Below are 7,055 nucleotides of genomic sequence, written 5' to 3' on the forward strand. Positions count from 1 at the left end.
ACCTCAAAAAAGAAAAACAAAAAAATAGAAATAGTATGGTTCAATCTGCATCTAGATGCCACAGTTCTTTTTTTCTGGATTTGGAGAGCATTTTCCATCATGAGTCCTTTGGAACTAACTTGGACCATTGTATTGCTGAGAAGAATCAAGTCTATCACAGTTGATCAATACACAATGTTGTTGATATTGTGTACAATGTTCTCCTGGTTCTGCTCATCTCACTCATCATCAGTTCATGCAAGTCCTTCCAGGTTTCTCTGAAATCTGCCTGCTCATCATTTCTTACAGCACAATAGTATTCCATTACATTCATATACTACAACTTGTTTGGCCATTCCCCAATTGATGGGCATCCCCTCAATTTCCAATTCCTTGCTACCACAAAAAGAGCAGCTACAAATATATTGTACATGTGGGTCCTTTTCCCTTTTTTATGATCTCTTTGGGGAAAAGTCCTAATAGCGGTATTGCTGAGTCAAAGGGTATGCAAAGCTTTATAGCCCTTTGGGCATAGTTCCAAAATGCTCTCCAGAATGGTTGGATCAGTTCACAGCTCCACCAACAATGCATTAGTGAAATGTTATTTTTAAGGTTCATATAACCATGTATCTCAAAATAATATCTTGGTAGTCAACAATATCCTTCCTCCTGGCAATTGAGAGCCTAAAAAATCCTTGACATTGTGATAAAATAATGGGATTTGGCAGACTCCCAGGGGTCCCACCTGAAGATTGATTCAGAATTGTTTGAATTGGGTGAGACTGAGAAACTGACTGAGTACCTACTTAAGGGTGATTGGATCAAGACTACACCTGACTGGCCCTGAGTGACGTTTTGTTCTCAGAGGCTGTGTACTAATGATATCAGCAAGAAACCACTCTCAACCAATCAGCTTGAATGACCTCCCATTTTGGGGAGGGAGAGAGGAACTAGGAAATGGAAGTTAGCATGTAGGATCTCTCTCTTTTCGTTGAGGAACAGCACGTGGTGGCAGATGGGGAGAAAAAAAGGAGGATTCCTCTTTTCATTTGGTGGCAGAACTTCACATGGGCTGCTAGGAAAGGAAGGTTTTTTTTTTCTCTCTGGCTATACTGAATAGATCTAAGCTAGAATTTTCCATGCTATAAGAAATCTGTTCTCAATCTCTCTCTCTTCACTAACTTCCAATATATTTTAATAAATCCTTAAAAGCCTAAACTTTTGCTGAATTTATCAGTGATTTTAGCCAGCTTCCCCCCAAAACTGGGGGGGGAGCAGATTAGAACCCACATTTAGATTTTAAACAATACAACATGCAAATCAGTCAGCTCCAAGAGGCCATCAAAATCAAAGCTTAAGTATCGCTCTCAGAAGGACACTTTAGAGCACACATCCCCTCCCCAGATGCATATCTCCCCTTTGTGGGAGCATGCTCCCACAAGAACAAACCTTCCCAGATGAATAGACCTGTGTCTCTATGTCTTTCACCCAGTGCAGTGCCACCCTTATGTGAGCTTTACTCTATGTTAGTTTGTATGTCTGAATTGTATTTCAGGTCTCCTTCCTCTTCTGTTTTTCTTCTCCTCCTCTCCCACTCTTCACTATCACTTTCCAATAAAACTTTCCATTGAACAGCTCCCCAATGTTATTATATATTATTCACAGCATCCAAATTCATTAAAAGGTTTATTTTTCCCATGTCTCCAACTGGCCCGTGAGCCTTTCCTGAGTCTCCAGGGACTAGGACTTTACCTATTGACAGGTACCAGGCCTAGAAATCAAGGGTCAATAGGGAAACTCCTCCCAGAAGAGACTCCCTTATGCCAAAGGACTGCCACAAAACACACCAACATCCTTTAATAACAATACACTCAATACTATACGAAAGTATCATAAGAACACAAGCTCAGCCCAGAAACTCTCTCCAGAAATGTGCAGAGCCCAGTCCTAACATAAGATCCAAAGTCAGGAAGTAGGTTGTAAGAATGAACAAACAAAAAGAATCCCTCCATAAAGAACTATTAAAGGGATGGGAATGCCCAAGACACAATCCCAGAAAAAGAAAAAACACACATTATAAATATTCAGCTAGAATTCTTGGAAGAGATGAAGGAAAAGTTTTTAAAGGGGGTTTAGATTTATTTTTTAAATCAAATGAGAGCACTAGAGAGAAAAAATGGAAAAGAAATGAGAACTATGGAAGAAAGAATTGGAAAAAGAATTGAAAGCTAGAATAAGAAATACAAAACTTTACCCAAGAAATATTCTCTCTTAATTTAGAATAAAACAAACAGGAGCAATGAGATAATGATAAATAGTAAAACAAAATTAAAAGATTGAAAAATAGAAGAAAATGAAAGGCATCTCTTAAGAAAATACAATAGACCTGTAAAATAGATCAAGGAAAAAAGTTTAAGAATCATTAGACTGAGGCGGCTAGGTGGCGCAGTGGATAAAGCACTGGCCCTGGATTCAGGAGTTCCTGAGTTCAAATCCGGCCTCAGACACTTGACACTTACTAGCTGTATGACCCTGGGCAAGTCACTTAACCCCCCATTGCCCCGTTAAAAAAAAAAAAAGAATCATTAGACTATGTGAAAGTCATGACCAAAAAAAAGAACAGTCATTATATTTTTCTTTTTTTAAAAAATGTTTCATATTTTGTTTTTCCTAATTACATGTAAGAATAATTTTTAACATTTATTTTTAAAAATTGAGTTCAAAATTATGTTCCTCCCTGCTCCACCTACTTGAGAAGGAAAGTAATTTGATATAAATTGTACATGTATAGTTATGTTCATCATTTTTCAAGGAATCATAAAGAAAACTTTCCAGATTTCTTAAGACTAGAAGGCAAGGTAGAAATTGAGAGAACCCACTAGCCACTTACGGAATGAAACTCCAAAATGAAACTCTCAGGAACATTATGGACTATATCCACAGCTTCCAGATCCAATTAAAATACTGTGAGCAGCCAGAAAGAAAAAATTCAAGTACAGAGGAGCCACAGTCAGAATCACACATGATTTAGCAACCACCACTATAAATGAGCAAAGAACTTGGAATGCAATATTTTAGAAGGCAAAAGATCTAGGCTAACAATCAAAAATAACTTAAAGGGCAGCTAGGTGGCACAGTGGATAAAGCACCAGCCCTGGATTCAGGAGGACCTAAGTTCAAATCTGGCTCAGACACTTGACACTTACTAGCTGTGTGACTCTGGGCAAATCACTTAAGCATCATTGCCGCACAAAACAAGCAAACAAACAAACTTAGAAAAACTAAGTATTATAGTAGAGAGGAGAAAATAGACCTTTAATGAAATAGAGGACTTCCAAACATTCCAGATGAAAAGACAAGATCTAGGGAGAAACTTTGAAATAAAATTACAGGAGAAACATAAAAAAGCAAACATAAATGAAGAATCATAAGAGATTAAACAAGTATAAACTTTTTACATTCTAATATTAGGAGATGTATATATCTCCTCAGAAGCCTGTCATCATCAGGGAACATAGAGGGAATAAATATAAAGAGACAAAACAGCCTGGGAGGGATTTTGCTATATTTTAATTATCTTTTTAAAAATGAAAAGGATGGGTAAAAGGAATATGCTGGGAGGTAGGAAGGGAGTCGAAGAGTAGGGAAAATCATCGCACATAATTGGGGTCGCAAATAGAAGAATACAGACAAAAACGAAGGGATGGAGAGAGGAGATCACTTGAACCTCATTCTCTCTCTCTTTTTTTTTTTTTGGTGAAGCAATTGGGGTTAAGTGACTTGCCCAGGGTCACACAGCTAGTAAGTATTAAGTGTCTGAGGCCGGATTTGAACTCAGGTACTCCTGAATCCAGGGCCGGTGCTTTATCCACTGCGCCGTCTAGCTGCCCCTTGAACCTCATTCTTAACTAAATTGGTCAAAGGAGGAAAGAATATATACACATAATTGGATACAGAAATACATTTTATTCAAAAGGGAAGTGAGAGGAAAAAGGAAATGGGAGAATAAGAGAGAGGTTTGATTAGGGAAGAGATTAGGTCTAAAGTAAGACAAATTCTAACTAAGGAAAATCACTCTGGAAAGGGGTTTCAAGGAAAAGAAAGTATAACAACCTGTGATTGGGTACAGAGTAAAGCAAAGAAAAAAGAAAGGAAGAGCAGTAGAAGAAAAGCAGAATGCCCTAAACCTAGAACACTGATGTTGAACACAGCCTTTCTTCTTTGTTAAAGAGGGGTGGGAAATGAATACAAGCATCCCTTGGAAATATTGTGGGTTAGGTTCTAGACCATTGCAATAAAGCAAAGCAAATTTTTTTGGTTTCCCAGTTTGTATAAAAGTTATGTTTAGGGGCAGCTAGGTGGCACAGGGGATAAAGCACCGGCCCTGGATTCAGGAGGACATGAGTTCAAATGTGGCCTCAGAAACTTGACACTTACTAGCTTTGTGACCCTGGACAAGTCACTTACCCCCAATTGCCTCACCAAAAAAAAAAAGTTATGTTTATATTATACTGTAGTCTATTAAATATGCTATTGCATAATACATATGCATTATGTCTAAAAATGTGCATACCTTAATTTAAAATATTTTATTGCTAAAAATGCTAACCATCATCTGAGCCTTTAGTGAGTCATAATCTTTTTGCTGATAGAGGGTCTTGCCTTTATGTTGATGGCTGCTGACTTATTGGGGTAGTGGTGGCTGTGGCAATTTCTTAAAATAAGACAACAATAAAATTTGCCACAATGATTGGCTATTCCTTTCACCTGAACACTTAGAGGATATTGTAGGGTTATTAACTGGCCTAATTTCAATATTGTTGTGTCTCAGAAAATAGGGAGGCCAGAGGAGAGGAAAAGAGACAGGGAATGATGGATTGTGGAGCAGTCAGCACACACACAACATTTATCAATTGAATTTGCCATCTCATATGGGCCTGGTTCAAGCGGGCCAAAAACATTACAATAGAAACATCAAAGATCACCATAACAAATATAATAATAAGGGAAAAGTTTAAAATATTGTGAGAATTATCAAAATGTGATAAAGAGACATGATATAAGCACATGCTGTTGGAAAAATGACACTTATAGACTTGCTGAAAGCAGGGTTGTCACAAACCCTCAATTTGTAAAAAATATTCAGTATCTTTGAAGTGCAATAAAGTGAAGCACAATAAAACAAGGTATTCCATAGAAGGAAGAGTATAAGAGAAAAGGATGGAGGTAAACACACAATTAACAGTAATTACTATGAATACCATTAGGAGGAACTCCTCAAAAAACAAAAGCAAATAGCAGATCAGAAAGCAAAATCCAACAGTATGTTATTTACAAGAAACACATTTGAAACATAAAAGATTCACATAGGTAAAAAGGTGGCTGAAGTAAATCTATTATGTTTCAGCTGAAGTAAAAAAAGGCAAGAATAGTAATCATTATCTCAGATATGGCAACAGAAACAAAGGAGAAATAGGGAAACTACATTTTACTAAAATGTACCATAGACAATGAATTAATACTAGTACTAAATATATATGCACCAAATAGCATAGTGTCTAAATACTAAAAGAAAAAGTTAAATAAGCTATAGGGAGAAAAGGACAGTAAAACTTTAATAATGGGGATCTTTAATTTACCCCTTTTAGATCTGGATAAATGCAATAAAAATAAACAAGAACAAGTTAGGATATGAATACAATTTTAGAAAAATAAGCTATGATAGGCCTCTAGAGATTACTGAATGGGATTTTAAGATAATGTATATAATATATGTTATAGTATTAAGTATTAGTATTATAATATGATATTGTTTTTACTATGAAAGAATATAATATATATTTTTCAGCTATGCATGGCACTTTTTCAAAAATTCAAAAATTTATTCTAAATTGTAAATAGATCTTTTATAGACCAAAATGCTAGATAGATACATAGTTAGAAAGAGATAGCTAGAGGTAGACAGATAGATATTCAATAAAGGCCATTGAATAAAAGATTAAAATATAATTGAGGACTAAATAGCTTAATCCTAAAGAATGAGTAGGTCAAAGAACAATAATTTCATTAAAGATAATGACAATAATGACACAAGATGCCAAAATTTGTGGGATGCACCTTGTGGTGAGTAAAATTAAATGTGGTGGTCCTTATTACTGTCCCAAGTGTAGGGAAAATTAACTGGGATTTCTAATATATTTGTTACTTAGAAATTAGAGGCTATTGCACCAGTTTTGGATATTAAGCATTAATTAAAGTATATTAGATATTAGTAAAGAGAGAACACGTGGAGTTCAGAAAGTTCAGAAGCCCTACATACCCAGAACCAGGCACGTGCCCACCACCTCAACATCTCAGGCCAAAAAGAGAAAGTTCCTTTGCCTATGAGAGCGGAAGCTACTTGCGGGTCTGGAAGAGAGGCAGTGCCTACACACCGCTCTAAGATAATCGGCCAGCATCACCCAAATCCATTGGTTCACTGGATTTGAGGGTGGTCCATGAGTAGAATGTGCTGAGGTCAGAGTTCAGATCCTCTGGCAGGAACAAAGCTTCCAGGTAGGTGTGGTTTTGAGTGAGGTAACTTCCTGACTCTGGGGTGACCTTAAGAAAGGTCAGGCCCAGCTCTATTATTAATAATATCCTCACAATCCAAAGAAGTGTGTAAGGAAAAGCATACATGTCTAGACATCAATAAAAGAGAAAAATAATAGGTGAACAAATGGGACATATAAAATTTAAAACTAAAAAGTTAACAAATTTGGGGGCAGCTAGGTGGCACAGTGGAGTACCGGCCCTGGAGTCAGGAGTACCTGAGTTCAAATCCGGCCTCAGACACTTAACACTTACTAGCTGTGTGACCCTGGGCAAGTCACTTAACCCCAATTGCCTCACTAAAAAAAAAAAATCTTTAAAAAAAAAAGTTAACAAATTTTAAAACCCCATTTAAAAGCAAGATAGAAACCCTGAAAATCAAAGAAGACATAAACAAAATTAAAAGCAAAATATCATTGAACTAACAAATAAAATTAGGACCTGATTTTTAAAAATAAATTAGATAAACTATTAGTTAATTTGAT

This window comes from Dromiciops gliroides, chromosome 3 (assembly GCF_019393635.1).
Source record: "Dromiciops gliroides isolate mDroGli1 chromosome 3, mDroGli1.pri, whole genome shotgun sequence".
NCBI classification, from domain to species: Eukaryota; Metazoa; Chordata; class Mammalia; order Microbiotheria; family Microbiotheriidae; genus Dromiciops; species Dromiciops gliroides.